This window comes from Hordeum vulgare, chromosome 1H (genome assembly GCF_904849725.1).
Source record: "Hordeum vulgare subsp. vulgare chromosome 1H, MorexV3_pseudomolecules_assembly, whole genome shotgun sequence".
NCBI lineage: Eukaryota > Viridiplantae > Streptophyta > Magnoliopsida > Poales > Poaceae > Hordeum > Hordeum vulgare.
The window spans coordinates 52516689-52532895 of record NC_058518.1 but is presented as its reverse complement, the minus strand read 5'-3'; positions in this window follow the sequence as shown (position 1 = coordinate 52532895).

Here is a 16207-nt window from a genome sequence, read left to right as displayed (position 1 = left end):
ACTTAAGTAACATATTAGTGTTTGCATTTGTTGCAGCCGTCACTGCTTGCCATGCTTATGGAGGAGGAGGCGGCGGAGGAGGAGGTTGCGGAGGAGGGGGTGGTGGAGGATCAACACCCTCACGACCCGGATTCTGGCGAGTTCGTGGAGCCATCCTGGAGACGGACAACACGTTAGACCAGAGATTAACATTCAAAGATTAAGCTGAATCAACAAACAGAAATATCTGAACAAGAATACTTAGCAATTGCATTCGAACAATAGTTAGTAAGAATGCTTCCTCAAAATAATTGCCGACAACATCTGATTAAAAGCCACTCGTGAACCAAGTATGAGCTAGGACTGCTCGGAACAAATGTATGACAGAGATTCCGTCCTATATCTTCATGGATATGATTGCACGGGTTATGCAATCATATGAAGTGTCCCCGAGTCGTAGCAAGCTACAAGGACTCTTTAAGACACAACAAGAACCGTTGTAAGATGATCGTGAACAAACGAATCCACTGAATGTCGAATCCCAACCTCACATCATGCATCTGTTGAAAGATTGTCCTATAAGTAACTACCTGAGTTCCCACCTAAGAACTATTGAAATTTCTGGTTATGCAATCTGGTCCACGGATACAAGGAGTAATATATCAGTCAACTCCTATACTAACTCGTCCAGTGTATCACATTCGTCAACACATAACCAGAATCTCGGAACTTCATCTATCTCAGACCCTCGTAATCACAACAATACTAAGTGTGGTGATACATCCGGACCTATCTGGACCAGTACTCGGGAATACGGACTCCTCTCGCCACTACTAGTATTGAAGCTATTTCGAACATCCTTCGTCCTGAGATACTAAGAAATCTGAATGATAGTCATGTGCTCAAGAATCCCCTAGAGCTCAACTCCCCGGAAGAAATCAAGTCAGACAGGAGGGACCAAGACAGAACTCCGTCACATCGACATCGTATAGATTCCAAAAATATCAGCGTGATCCTAAAAAAAATTTGAGCGAGAAGAGGAGTAGGATTAAAATTTCCTAAGTCGTGAACCTCACCAAAGCATAGAAGAGGAGAAAAAAGAAACCTACTCTCCTATATAACTAAGACTCAAAATAGTTTTTGCTAGACTCGACTCGGCCAAGTTCGATCACACAAAGGCTCCTATGGTCGTAAGGCTCTGATTACCAACTTTTAACGACCAAGATGCGACACTTTCCTTATTTGGGGGCGAGGCCTCAAAAGGGGAAAGGGTCGCATTTAAGCGCTTCGCAAGTAGTATAAGATTCGGCTTACACTCGCCACATGCTAAATTACAATCCACACAAGCATTCCTTATTCATACATAAGACAGGGTCCGACTACGGACAAGATAAACGGAAAAATATGATATGCCATCTTGCTTGTCCCACGATCACGACCATGAGCATCTAGTCCTCGGGATAAGTCACATACAACCTACAACTGTCCTCATCGAACTCCCACTTCAGTTGGTTGTCATCGGGAACTCCTGTGTATGGGGTACTGATACGTCTCCAACGTATCTATAATTTTTGATGGTTTCATGCTATGATCTTGTTAGACTTTGGATGTTTTGCATGCCTTTTATATATTTTTTGGGACTAACTTACTAACTCAATGCCAAGTGCCAGTTCCTGTTTTTTCCATGTTTTTTACCCCTTTCAGAGGAGATTTTGAAACGGAGTCCAAACGGAATAAAATCCCCGAAAAGAATTTTTCCGTAACGGAAGAAGATCAGGAGACTTGAGAGCCAAGGCAGGGGGGGCTCAGGGGCCCCACAAGCCCTCACCCCGCGGCCAGGGGCGAGGCCGCGGCCCACAGGCTTGTGGTCCCCCTGTATGCCCTCTGCCCTAGGGGTTGCGCATATATATTCCCTAAAAATCCCAAAAAAATTAGGAGATCATCGAAAGTACTTTTCCGCCGCCGCAAGCTTCTGTCTCCGCAAGAGCCCATCTGGGGCCCGTTCTGGTGCCCTGCCGGAGGGGGGATTCGGACACGGAGGGCTTCTTCATCAACACCATGACCTCTCCGATGATGTGTGAGTAGTTCACCATAGACCTACGGGTCCATAGCTAGTAACTAGATGGCTTCTTCTCTCTATTGGATCTTCAATACAAAGTTCTCCATGATCTTCATGGAGATCTATCCGATGTAATCTTCTTTTGCGGTGTGTTTGTCGAGATCCGATGCATTGTGGATTTATGATCAGATTACCTATGAATCTTATTTGAGTTTCTTCTGATCTCTCTTATGCATGATTTCATATCCTTGTAATTCTCTTCGAGTTGAGGGTTTTGCCTGGCCAACTAGATCAATGATTCTTGCAATAGGAGAAGTGCTTGGTTTTGGGTTCATACAGTGTGGTGACCTCACCCAGTGACAGAAGGGGTAGCGAGGGACGCATCGTGTTGTTGCCATCAAGGGTTAAAAGATGGGGTTTTCATCATTGGTTTGAAATTATCCCTCTACATCATGTCATCTTGCTTAAGGCGTTACTCTATTCGTCATGAACTCAATATACTAGATGCATGATGGACAGCGGTCGATGTGTGGAGTAATAGTAGTAGATGCAGAAAGTATCGGTCTACTTGTCTCGGACGTGATGCCTATATGTATGATCATTGCCTTAGATATCGTCATGACTTTACGCGGTTCTATCAATTGCTCGACAGTAATTTGTTCACCCACCGTGATATTTGCTATTTTGAGAGAGGCCTATAGTGAAAACTATGGCCCCCAGGGTCTACTCCACACCATATTTTCAGCCTTATACTTTTTTACTTCGTTGCACTTTCCACCTTCAGATCTCACTTTGCAAACAATCTTGAAGGGATTGACAACCCCTTTGAAGCGTTGGGTGCAAGCTTGTTTGTGTTTGCGCACGTACTCTGGACTTGACGAGACCCTCCTTCTGGATCGATACCTTGGTTCTCAAACTGAGGGAAATACTTACTGCTCTTGTGTTGCATCACCCTTTCCTCTTCAAGGGAAAAACCAACGCAAGCCCAGTCTCCGTCAACGTGTCAATTTCTGGCGCTGTTGTGTGTTCCCGTAGCAGCCACCACGTCGCACCCCACCGTGCCATCGTCCCACCACGGCCTCCCCACGCCTCTGCCACCTCTCCATCACTTGTGAGCCCGTCGGGCTCCTCCTGTCCCTCTTCCTCTCCCCTACGGCCGCCCCTTCCATGCGCCCGCACCCTCCATTGTGTTGTCGTTCCCGTTGGCTTGCCCGCAACCAACGCCACCACTGCCTCCCCTGCTACACGCCCGAGCGCACGCCCACCACGCATGTAGCCTCTTCTGGTCACGCCCCGTTCGCCCCGCCGCACGACGCGCTCACCCTGTGCTCGCCCGCTCCACGTCGCTGTTGCCGCTTGCCCACGGCCGCAACCCCCCCAAGGGTCACCGGTAGCCCCCGCTCGCCCCGACCTCGACCTCGCGCCCGCGACACGTCGTTGGCCGCCGTCGCCTTTGGCCTCGGCCCTGGTAGGCCTAGGCCCCGGTCGCCCCCCTCCTTGTGTTTTGACAGTGGGGTTAACCCCCGTGTTAGTTAATTTGGGGTAAAATTCCCCCCTCACATTGAATGACAGAAGGGGCCCACGCCCGTGCTTATTAGAATGAAAATTAAATAAAACAAAATAAATAGATAAAATTATTTAATATTAATAACTAAAATATTAATTAGATTATTAGTTAAGGACTTAATTAACTCTTGATTAAATTGTTTAATTAATTAGATTAATTAATTAGGAGTTTATGACATGTGGGACCCCCTTTGTTTTTTATTTAATTGCATTACATTTAACTGAAATTAAATCTGTTTATTAATTATTAAATCTGGTTTTAAAATGTGTGAATGAGAGATGGGGCCCATTGGTCAAATTGATGAGTCAAAGGCCATGTTGACTACTTATGTCAGCATGACCTCATGCTGATGTCATAATTGGATTTTTGAATTAAACTAAATATATTTAATTTCAGAATATTAATAAAACTTTAAAAATTAATATAAAATATTCCGTAATCCGGATGAAAATATTTTATACATGAAAGTTGATAACAAAAACGAGACGTACCCCAATACGGTGTCTGTTCGTTTGTCACACGTCCCTATCATAGCGAACATGGAACTTTTCCATCATTTTCGCATGTCTAGTAGTAGCCAAAGACCCGAGAAATATTATCAGATATTTCCCCAATCTGTCCATGATGACAAATACTGCGTTAGCTCATGCCTAGCACTGCTTATTGCCAAGTCATGCATCGTGATGCATTTTCCTGCTTTATATTTATTGTTCCTTCCCCCTGTTTTATCCAATAGATGTTGACGCTGATGTTGCTGCCCGTTACGACTACCCTAATGCCGACCAGCCTTTGTCGCAAAGCAACAAGGCAAGCAACCCCCCCCCTGATCATTCCTATGTCTCCTATTCTTTCTCCCTCATGCTTGCATTTGATTTTTCCTACTGTTGTAGATAGCTCCTATTCTGATGCATATCCTATTTTTGATTATCTTCAACCTTATTCTACCGCACTTTAAACTGTTTAGTATAGGCTGAGAAGTGATCCACATTGACCCCTTAGTCTAGTTGCCCCACTTTATCATCGAAGTCTCGATCAACTGATCCATGAGCCATGACCCATCACAGCACTCACACCCCGTTTAGTTGTACAACGCTGAAGAGCTACTACTGAGTACCAAGGGTGACACCTCGATACGTAATCCTGATGTTAGTTGTGTTGTGTAGTTAACCGGCAGTGGTTTATGGAGGGTGATTCCTCCTTCACCACCTCCAATAACGACTCTATCGTGCAACCCCTCAAGCATGATCCAGCGAGGGTGATTCCTCCCTGGCCACCTTGACGGTTAGATCGTTCGAACTCCATCTAGGGTGATACCTTGGATTCCTCAAATGTTATAACCACACAGTTACATGACCTTGTTACTTGGAACTTGTTGAATGATGTGTTGCGGGTGGATTCCCACGAGAATGTGACGAGGCGTGGTCTGGCCCTTGCCACACATCCTCGAGATTAAGAAAATGCTAATGGTTTGGGTATTTGATCTGAGTTGGCCGGGATACCTTTTCGCACTAACCTTTGCGTGGGATGAATTATGGGTTCTCGACATTGTGGTATCAGTATAAGCTCTTCAAACATCAGCAATGGAGAAGTGCGCGCTCGAGTGGCCCGGATAAGCATCGTTCTTGTATAAGAGGTCCCAGGACTAACATCGACCGCCCTTGCATCATGCACGAGCGCAAAGGGTGATGGGCCCATGACCCCTACGTGCTTAGGACCGATGAGCTGGCCTCTCTGTTGAGCCTAGGTAGGACTGCGACGTGTTGATGTTCCGATGCCGGGCGTGACCCAGGAAAGTGTGTCCGGCCAGATTTATCAAGCATGTTCGGTACTATGGTGCACCCCTGGAGCGATGAAAATTAACTATTCGAATAGCCATGTCGATGGTTACAAGATGACTTGGAGTTGTACCCCGATCTTATACAACTACAATTGTTACATAACTGGAATGTTTGCTCCAGGATCGCTTTCTTGTAGGGAGTCGAGAAAGAATCTCTCTCTGTGACTGATGTCCCACAAGCGTATGGGATCGCAGTAGTTTTCGAGGGTAGAGTATTACACCCAAATTTATTGATTCGCTCACAAGGGGAAGCTAAAGAATATTCTCAAGTATTAGCTGCTGAGTTGTCAATTCAACCACACGTGAAAGATTAGTGTCTGCAAGCAAAGTATCAGTAGCAAGGTAGTATGATAGCAACGGCACCATAAAAAGCTTTCACAATCCCCGGCAACGGCGCCAGAAAAAGCCTTGTTGACGGGATGTTAGAGCCAACAAAGTCTTGCAACAAGTAACAACGGACTAGCAAGGAACAGTAGTAGCAGCAGCAGCAAAGTAACAAGTAACAGCAGTAGTGACAGCAGCAGCAAAGCGAGAAGTAACAACAGTAGTGACAGCAGCAGCAAAGTGGCCCAATCCCTTTTGTAGCAAGGGACAAGCCTAGGCAAAGTAACGTAGCGAGAACCTGTAGTAAAAGACTCGTAGGCAGTGGATCAGTGATGGATGAGTGTGACGGATGTGATTCATCATGTAACAGCTATAACACAGAGAGATATGTAACTAGCTCCCGTTCATCAATCTAATGTAGGCATGTATTCCGTATGTAGTCATACGTGCTTAGGGAAAAGAACTTGCATGACATATATTGTCCATCCCTCCCGTGGTAGCGGGGTCCTAATGGAAACTACGGGATATTAAGGTTCTCCTTTTAATAAAGAACCAGACCAACGCATTAACACGCGGTGAATACATGAACTCCTCATACTATGGTCATCTCCGGGAGTGGTTCCGGCTATTGTCACTCCGGGGTTGCCGGGTCATAACACATAGTAGGTGACTACAACTTGCAAGATAGGATCTAACACACACATATATTGGCGACAACATAATAGGTTCAGATCTGAAATCATGGCACTCGGGCCCTAGTGACAAGCATTAAGCATAGCCAAGTAGTAGCAACATCAATCTAGAACATAGTGGATACTAGGGATCAATCCCCGTCAAGAACTAACTCGATTACATGATAGATATCATCCAACTCATCACCGTCCAGCAAGCCTATGATGAGATTACTCACGAACGATGAAGAGCATCATGGAATTGTCGATGGAGAAAGGTTGATGATGACGATGGCGACAATTTCCCCTCTCCGGAGCCCGAAATGGACTCCAGATCTGCCCTCCAGATGAAGAACAGGATGTGGCGGCGCCTCCGTATCGCAAAACGCGATGAAACCTTCTCTCTGATTTTTTTCCAGGCGAAACGGAAGATATAGAGCTGAGATTGGGGGCAGTGGTGCCACGTGGGCCCCACAAGCCTGCACGGCGCGGCCATGGGGGGTGGTCGTGGCCTGTGGGCTTGTGGCCCACTAGCACGCCCCCTCACGTGGATCTTTGCGCAGGTATTTGTCTTTTATTCCAGAAAAAATCTCCGTAAATTTTCAAGAGATTTTGAGAACTTCTATTTCTGCACAAAAACAACACCATGGCAATTCTGCTGAAAACAGCGTGAGTCCGGGTTAGTTCCATTCAAATCATGCAAATTAGAGTCCAAAACAAGGGCAAAAGAGTTCGGAAAAGTAGATACGACGGAGACGTATCAACTCCCCCAAGCTTAAAGCCTTGCTTGTCCTCAAGAAACTCAGTTGAAAAACTGAGAGAGACAAAAGAAAAACTTTGACGAACTCTATTTGATCTTGTTGTTGCAACTATGTCTAACTCATAACCAGAATTTCAGCAACACCACAAGCAAACCACATAAGCAAATGACATCTAGGTCTAACGGTAAACTCATATCAATGGCATAATCAACTAGCGAGCAAATAATAATAAGCCTCAAATGTCAACACTTCAATCAAACCAACATGAAGCAGTACGAATAGATGGTATCTCGCTAGCTCTTTCTCAGACCGCAAAACATAAATGCAGACCACCTTCAAAGACCAAGGGCTGACTAAACATTGTAATTCAAGGCAATGAAGATCCAGTCATAGTCACACTCAACACGGTTAAAAGCAAAGCATAAAAATGACAAAGGTGCTCTCTAGTTGGTGCTTTTGTAAGAGGAGGATGACTCAACAGGAACATAAATAGACAGGCCCTTCACAGAGGGAAGCATTGATTTGCAGAGGTGCTAGAGGTCAAGCTTTGAAAACAGAGATAATAATTTTGGGTAGCATGCTTTCATTGTCAACGCAATGACTAAGAGTTCTCAACATCTTCCATGCTACACATGCTATAGGCGGTTCCCAAACATAAAAATAAAGTTTTGACTCCCCCACCACCAACCAATCACACTCCACGGCTAGCCGAATCCTCGAGTACCATCCATACCAACAACAATCCTGGGGGAGTTTTGTTTGCAATTATCTTTTCGATTTGAGTATGGAACTGGGAATTCCAATTACCAGCCCCTATCTCGTGAATGATAGTGAATAAACTCATATCGAGGATAACACGCCTAGCATGGAAGATACCAATAGCCCCGTGTCACCACATGAGCGGTTCGGGCATGCAGAACAGATTATTTCTTGAAGATTTAGAGAGTGGCACATGCAAATTTACTTGGAACGGCAGGTAGATACCGCACATAGGTAGGTATGGTGAACTCATATGGAAGAACTTTGGGTTTATGGAGGTGGATGCACAAGCAGTATTCCTGCTTAGTACAAGGGAAGGCTAGCAAAAGACTGGGAAGCGACCAACTAGAGAGCGACAACAGTCATCAAAATGCATTAAGATTAACTAACATTGAGTGCAAGCATGAATAGGACATAAATCACCATGAACATGAACATCATAGAGGCTATGTTGATTTTGTTTCAACTACATTCGTGAACATGCACCAAGTCAAGCCAATTGAAACATTCAAAGGAGGATACCATCCTATCATACTACATCATAGTCATCTCAACATTCATGAGGGCAACCAAGACAAACCATTATAATCTCCTAGCTAAGTAAGCATGGCATAAGCAACTATGATCTCTAAGTTGTCATTGCAAACATGTTTCTCTCACAAAAAAGCTGAATCAGGCATGATGAGCTAGTCATATTTACAAAAACAAAATAGATCGAGTTCATACCAGCTTTTCCAGGCTCAGTCACTTCATCACATATCGTCATTATTGGCTTTCACTTGCACGACCAAATGATGTGAACAATAATAAGAGTGCTCGTGCATTAGACTAAAGCTGGAATCTGCAGGCAAACACAAAGGGGAAGACAAAGTAATATGGCTCTTTGAAAGCTAAATAGGTATGCATGAAAGAGCCACTAAACATTGTAACCAATATCTTCTACCTTGACCCAAAGAAAAAGAAAACTATCTACACGGGAAAGCTCCCAACAAGCAAAAGAAGAAAAAGAAAATCTTTTTGGTTTTCTCAAACTAGACGGACACACGAAAAGAAAACGAGAAAAAGAAAATAAACTAGCATGGATGATATTGTGGCAAAGTGTGAACACCGGCTAACAAAGTGAAAGCATAAGCAAGAATGTAAAGTCGGTGAGAACACGTACTCCCCCAAGCTTAGGCTTTTGGCCTAACTTGGTCTACTCTGTTGGATATATTACCTGTGAATGAGCCGCCCTAGTTGGGTCGGGTTACCAATCAGGCGATTCACCCTAACAATTATTTGGGCCTTGTCCTGGCCGGATCGAGGTCATATGACGGTTTATGATTTCTGGAAGGTTTCCAAGCTTTGGAAGACGGCGACTTAGAGACCACAGGGGTCACGATTTGTAGGAATGAAAGTACCCTTGTAAGCCCTAGGGGTTCGACCTGTATATAAAGGCGAGCCCCAGGGGAGGAGAGGGCAGGTTCGAAATCATCGAGTGCTACGTTCGGCGAGTTACGCCCTCCTTGTAATCGAAACTACACCAATACACACCAAAGCAGGACGTAGGCTTTTACCTCCTCACGACGGGCCGAACCTGGGTAAATCGCCGTGTCTCTCCCGCTTAACCCCTTTGAGTCGCCACCAAGGTGAGATGGCTCTAGTACTAAGTCCTTTCACGAGGACATCCGTCGTGACAAAACCACGACAGTTGGCGCCCACCGTGGGGCCTACGCACGGTGGAGTTGAGTTCTCAAAGGGAGCCCTACCAGGGTTTGGGAGTTACGCAACGGGGCTCATGACTCGGAGCCGCCGCGGGATAACCTACATCGACAACCAGCGATGGGGACCTGAAGCGGATTCGATTGAATCTGCTTACAGGGTCCCCTTCGGCAAGATCAACATCTTCATCGGCATGATCGGATCATCCGCGCCTGAGCCGGAAATCTCCACCGACATCGTCGAGCCGGCCAGGTACGTCCGCCCAGTAATAACGCCAAGTTTGACTCGCCCGGTCTTTGTGGGGTTCACGCAGGGATCGGAGGAGCCAGAGCGCTCGGCGACTCAGGAAACTACATCGGTCAACTGTGATGACGAATCATCCATGGGCGACTCAGATTCAATCCGGTCTCTGCATGGGGATTGTCTTGGGGGCTTGTCGCTGACCATGGACCCTGAAGTCCTTGACCGAACCCGCCGCCAGATCGCCATCTACATGGCAGGGGCGACGCAACCCACACAAAACCCTATTGGAGGCGATGGAACCGGCGAGACGTCCACGAGCCCGGCCGCAGTCCTGGTGGATTTAACGGTGGAGATCACAAGGCTGATGGCGACTCCCCTCACACCAGAAAACCAGGAGGAGATAAACACGGAGCTGGCGAAACTCAGAGAGGCAGTGGCAAAGGCTCATTGGGATGCCGAGATAGAGTCCGCCAGGATCGAGACTCGGCAAGCTCAAATTACGGCCGAAAGGATGCGTTTAAACACTGACAACTAGCGGCTCGAGAGACAGCAGCGCGCATCCGACGCTGTCCATCGGCGGAGACACCAGGGCCGCCTGCCCCATGATCTCAACCCGACCCGCGTGTTCGACACTCCACGAACCCCTGGGGCGGGAGCCGCCCCGGGGGGAGGACCAGGCCGCCCACTTAACCCGCCGGCTCAGCCAGCTGAGGATCACATTCCCCGATTCCGGACGCCTCAAGGCCACTTTTCCAACCCGGTGGATAACTTGCTTGCCGCAACTCGCCATCTGGAGTCTCTTCGATTCACGGTAACACCCCTGCCGAGATAGAAGCAAGGAACGTCATCGAGATGTTGAAGACGGCGGTGGTTCAAAACGCCCAGTTCTCACATAGCCTCGAGAGGTTGCATTCCACCCCCCAGGCAAGTTACACCAGGAGCCGGCCAGAGGACCAGCCCGCCGTAAACAGCGGGCCGCAACACGTCCCACAGGACAACCCACCTGAACGGAACCCGCCGGGCCGGGATCTCCCGAACACCCAAGACGCCCCGGCCCCCCTCGTCGGGGGCGGAGGACGAGTTGGGGTACCATGCTTGTCCCCCGCCCTTCATAATGAAAAGATGCCCAAAGACTTCAAGGGACCCAGGAAAGTGCCTAATTACACCCTGGACCTCGAGCCGGCGTCATGGATCGAGAGTTATGAAATCGCCATGGACATGCTCGACGTGAACGAGGCGGTTTGCACCAGATACTTCACGATGATGCTCGAGGGGTCAGCATGCACTTGGTTGAAAAACTTACCTCCCAATTCCATCCATTCCTGGGCCGAGTTAAAAGAGCGTTTCATCAAAAACTTCCGAGGAACTTGCAAACGTCCGATGACGATCGTCAATCTACAGCACTGTGTTCAGCGCCCGGATGAGTCGGCCCACCATTGGTCACGGCGGGTTGCAGAAATTATCCATTCGTCACATGGTATTACGGCGGCTCAAGCTGTGCTGATCCTCGAGCAGAATTGCCATTACGAACCCTTGGTGCAAAAATTGGGGCGACTCAAGCGAAAGGTCCAAGACATGGGAGAACTGATGGACACCCTCACTAGATACGCTGACGCCGATGATACCAAAGATCCTGGCGAGGATGGTAAGGCTAATTCGCCCAAGAAGGGCGAGTCATCCAAAAATCATACCCGGTTCCAGGGACGTAACCGTCACAATCAAGGGACCAATGGCAAGCGGAGACCGCAGGAGGAGCCCTCGGACTTAGTCGCCAATACCAACGCCAACAACGGCAAGAAGAAGAATCGGGGGTTCAGCGGGAAGAGGCCGCGTAACTACGAAGAGCTACTCAAAGGCCCTTGCCCGCACCACGCCACGGCAGACGGTCCGGCGACTCACTCTTGGGAAAACTGCTTCGTGATGCGAGAGTTTCGGGCGGAGGCGATCAAGAAGAGTCAAAACGATGACCCGGACCAGCGCCAGGAGCAATTCGCCGCACCCAACCAAAGACAGAACCCTTTTGGCGGCTTTCCCGAACAGGGGGCTCAGGGAGGCCCACAGCCGGGCGGTGGCCAATACCCGGTGCACCACCAGCGGCGGTATAACCCGCCAGGAGCCTTCCAGCAGCCACCCCCACAGGGGGCTCCGTAGGGTCAGGACGATAATGGGGGCTTCCGCAGCAACCCCAAACAGTTAAGTAATGGGCAGTATCATGTTTTCATCACTAATGCTTGTAGGCGTGATAAGAAGGTGAGTCACCGGGCGTACAGTGTATCTGAACTGGCGCTTCCCAGATACCTCCATTGGTCTGAGCAAACCATAACGTGGAGGAGGGAGGATCACCCGCCGAGAGTTGATAACCCGGGCGATCTGGCGTTGGTCGTGGCTCCCCAAGTTGGGGGTTACACCCTATCAAAAGTGCTAATGGATGGTGGCAGCAGCATCAATATCCTATACTTTGACACTTTCCAAAGGATGAACCTATTGGAAAAAGACCTGATGCCTTCAACCACGGTTTTCCACGGAATCGTCCCAGGCAAGTCGGCTTATCCCATAGGCTGGGCCACGCTCACAGTGGCATTTGGAACTGCGCAGAATTATAGGTCGGAGTCACTGATCTTCGAGCTGGCCAAATTGAAAAGCCCCTACCATGCGCTGTTTGGGCGGCCGGCTTACGCCCGCTTCATGGCTCGCCCGTGCTATGTCTACGTCAAGCTCAAAATGCCTGGTCCCAAAGGACCCATCACGGTTGATGGAGATAGAAGGATTGCAAAGGAATGTGAAGAAGGGGATGCAGCTTATGCGGAAGTCACCTGTGCTGCGGAGGAGCTCAAACACCATCGGGCCAATGTTGACCCGGCGGACATGTCACCCCTAAAGAAGCCGACTACAGATTCTGAGTCGCCCCTCAAGTTCAAGCCAACGGACGACACTAAGACAATTGATTTCGTGCCTGGCGATTCATCCAAGCAGTTCACTATCGGGACGGGTCTGGACCCCCAATAGGAAAGCGCGCTCATCGAATTCATCCGTGAGAATCGGGACATCTTCGCATGGAAACCTTCTGACATGCCTGGTGTGCCGAGAGAGTTCGCTGAGCGCCATCTTAATGTTGACCCAAAGTTCAAACCCATCCAGCAGTACCTTCGAAGATTTAACGAGGAGCGACGCAAAGCGATTGGGAAAGAGGTTGCCTGTTTTTAGCCGTCGGGTTCATCGTGGAACTTTTTCACCCCAAATGGCTGGCTAACCAAGTTTTGGTACTCAAGAAGAACGATACTTTTCGTATGTGCATTGATTACACAGACCTCAACACAGCTTGTCCAAAAGATCCCTTCGCTCTTCCCCGCATCGACCAGATCATTGACTCGGTGGCGGGATGCGAACGATTGTGTTTTTTGGACGCCTACTCAGGATATCACCAGATCAAGATGGCCGTGGAGGATCAAGAGAAAACAGCCTTTATAACCCCCTTCGGGGCTTTTTGTTATGTGTCCATGCCCTTTGGACTCAAGAGTGCGGGGACGACTTATCAACGCTGCATCCAGAATTGCCTCCGCAACCAAATCGGTCGCAACGTCCATGCCTGTGTCGACGATATTGTGATCAAAACCCGCCAGGGGGAGACGCTACTAGAGGATCTCAAGGAAACATTTGATAATCTACGGGTATATCAGATGAAGCTAAATCCCACCAAGTGTGTTTTTGGTGTGCCTGCAGGGAAATTGTTGGGTTTCCTGGTAGCGGAGCGCGGCATTGAAGCTAACCCGGATAAGATCGAAGCAGTTACATCCCTTGGAAAGCCGGCGAACGTTAATCAAGTTCAACGACTGGCGGGTCGCATTGCAGCCCTAAGTCGTTTTGTGAGTCGCCTGGGGGAGAAGGTGATCCCTCTTTATCAGTTATCGAGGAAATCCGATTGGTTTGTTTGGACGAATGAGGCAGACGAGGCGCTCGAACCCCTGAAACGCCAATTGGTTAACCCGCCGGTCCTGGCCGCCCCGACTGAAAAATAGCCCATGCTTCTGTATATCGCGGCAAATTCCAAAGCAGTAAGTGTGGTAGTGGTCGTTGAGAGAAAGGAGGAAAGGAAGGAATACCCAGTGCAATGCCCGGTATATTTTATCAGCGAGGTGCTAACTCTTTCCAAGCAGCGGTACCCACACTGGCAGAAGTTGGTATATGGGGTGTTTATGGCGAGTCGAAAACTTAAGCATTACTTCCAAGAACACCCTATCACAGTGGTTAGCTCTGCCCCCTTGGGGACATCATCCAGAATCGGGAGGCAACAGGGCGGATCGCCAAATGGGCAATAGAACTTGGGCCCCATCACATACAGTATACCCCCCGCAGAGCTATCAAGTCCCAGGCTTTAGTTGATTTCGTCAACGACTGGACGGAGTTACAGGCTCCGGAAGATCGGCCTGATCTCACTTACTGGACTATTTATTTTGATGGGTCTAGGTAGCTGGAAGGCTCGGGGGCTGGTGTGGTGTTGGTATCCCCTCAAGGAGATAAATTCTGTTATGTTCTCCGACTCATGTTTCCGTGCACTAACAATGCGGCGGAATACGAAGCTTTGCTTCACGGCTTGCGACTCGCCAAGGAGATGAATCTAACACGAGTCAGATGCTTTGGCGACTCTGATTTGGTGGCACAGCAAGTTTCAGGTACCTGGGATTCTCGGGACCCCATGATGGCGGCTTACAGACGAGCTGTGTCTGATGTGGCGGGTCATTTTCATGGTTATCAGGTGGACCATATTGATCGGCGCCTCAACGAGGCGGCTGACGCCCTCTCACGACTTGGCTCCCAGAGAAGGCCAGTTCCTCCTAATGTTTTTCTGGATATCTTGCATAAACCATCCGTGATTCTACCATCGGAGGAGGAATTGGCAATACCAGATCCTGAGTCTCAGCTCGTGGCGGCTCTCCATGTCACGTCGGATTGGGTTCTTCCTTATCTGGCTTATCTCGCTCGGGGCGAGTTAACAGCAGACGAAGTTTTGGCTCGTCAAATCGTTCGGGCAGCAAATCCATGGTCATCATCAATGTCGAGTTATATAAGCGGAGCGCCTCTGGAGTTTTTCAGCGATGTGTTTCCTCCGAAGAAGGATGCATAATCTTAAATGACATTCATTCCGGAGACTGTGGGCATCATGCCGGGTCACGCTCTTTGGTATCAAAGGCTTTCCGTCATGGTTTCTTTTGGCTGACGGCTCATGCATATGCGGAAGATATAGTTCGTTGGTGCGAAGGATGCCAGCGTTATGGGCGACAGGCTCATGTGCCGGCTCAAGAATTCAGAATGATCCCCATCACTTGGCCTTTTGCGGTCTGGGGGCTAGACATGGTCGGTCCCTTTAAGATGTCCTCTAACAAGAAGACCCATCTGCTGGTGGCGGTTGATAAGTTCACCAAGTGGGTTGAGGCGGAACCTATTGGAGCTTGCGATGCGGAAACAACGGTCAAATTCTTGAAAAAGTTGATTTTCCGGTTTGGATACCCGCACAGTATCATTACTGATAATGGTACTAACTTGTCCCAAGGGGCGATGCAGGAGTTTTGTCGCCGAGAACATATCCGGCTTGATGTTTCTGCAGTCGCTCACCCACAATCTAACGGGCAGGCAGAACGGGCGAATCAGGAGGTTTTGCGAGGGATTAAGCCCCGACTCATGGTTCCCCTAGAAAAAACCCCAAGGTGTTGGGTTGAAGAATTGCCTTCAGTATTGTGGAGTATTCGGTCCACCCCGAACCGGTCCACGGGTTTCACCCCTTTCTTTCTGGTCTACGGAGCAGAGGCTGTTCTTCCTACTGATATAAGGCATGACTCACCTAGAGTCGCCGCATATGTGGAACAAGACAATGAGCTGGCGCGTCAAGACTCTTTGGACGCCTTAGAGGAGGCACATGACCTGGCTGCGGCCCGTTCAGCTATCTACCAGCAGGATCTGCGGCGTTATCACAACCACCGGGTTAAAAGTCGGACCTTTCAGGAAGGCGACTTGGTTCTTCGGTTGATACAACATCGTGCAGGCATGCACAAGTTGTCACCACCTTGGGAAGGGTCGTTCGTCCTCAACAAGAACCTCCGCAATGGCTCTTATTATTTGGTGGATCTCCGGCCTAACCGGCCAACCACGGAGGCTGAGTCAACTCGCCCGTGGAATATTGCCCACCTGCGGCCTTATTACACTTGAGCTCTTAAGATCTACATTTTGTAAGTTTTTAAGTTCCATTATGAAGTAATAATGTTAAAAATACTCCCTGGCTTGGGGGCTTCTTCATTAAAGAACAATTGTGTC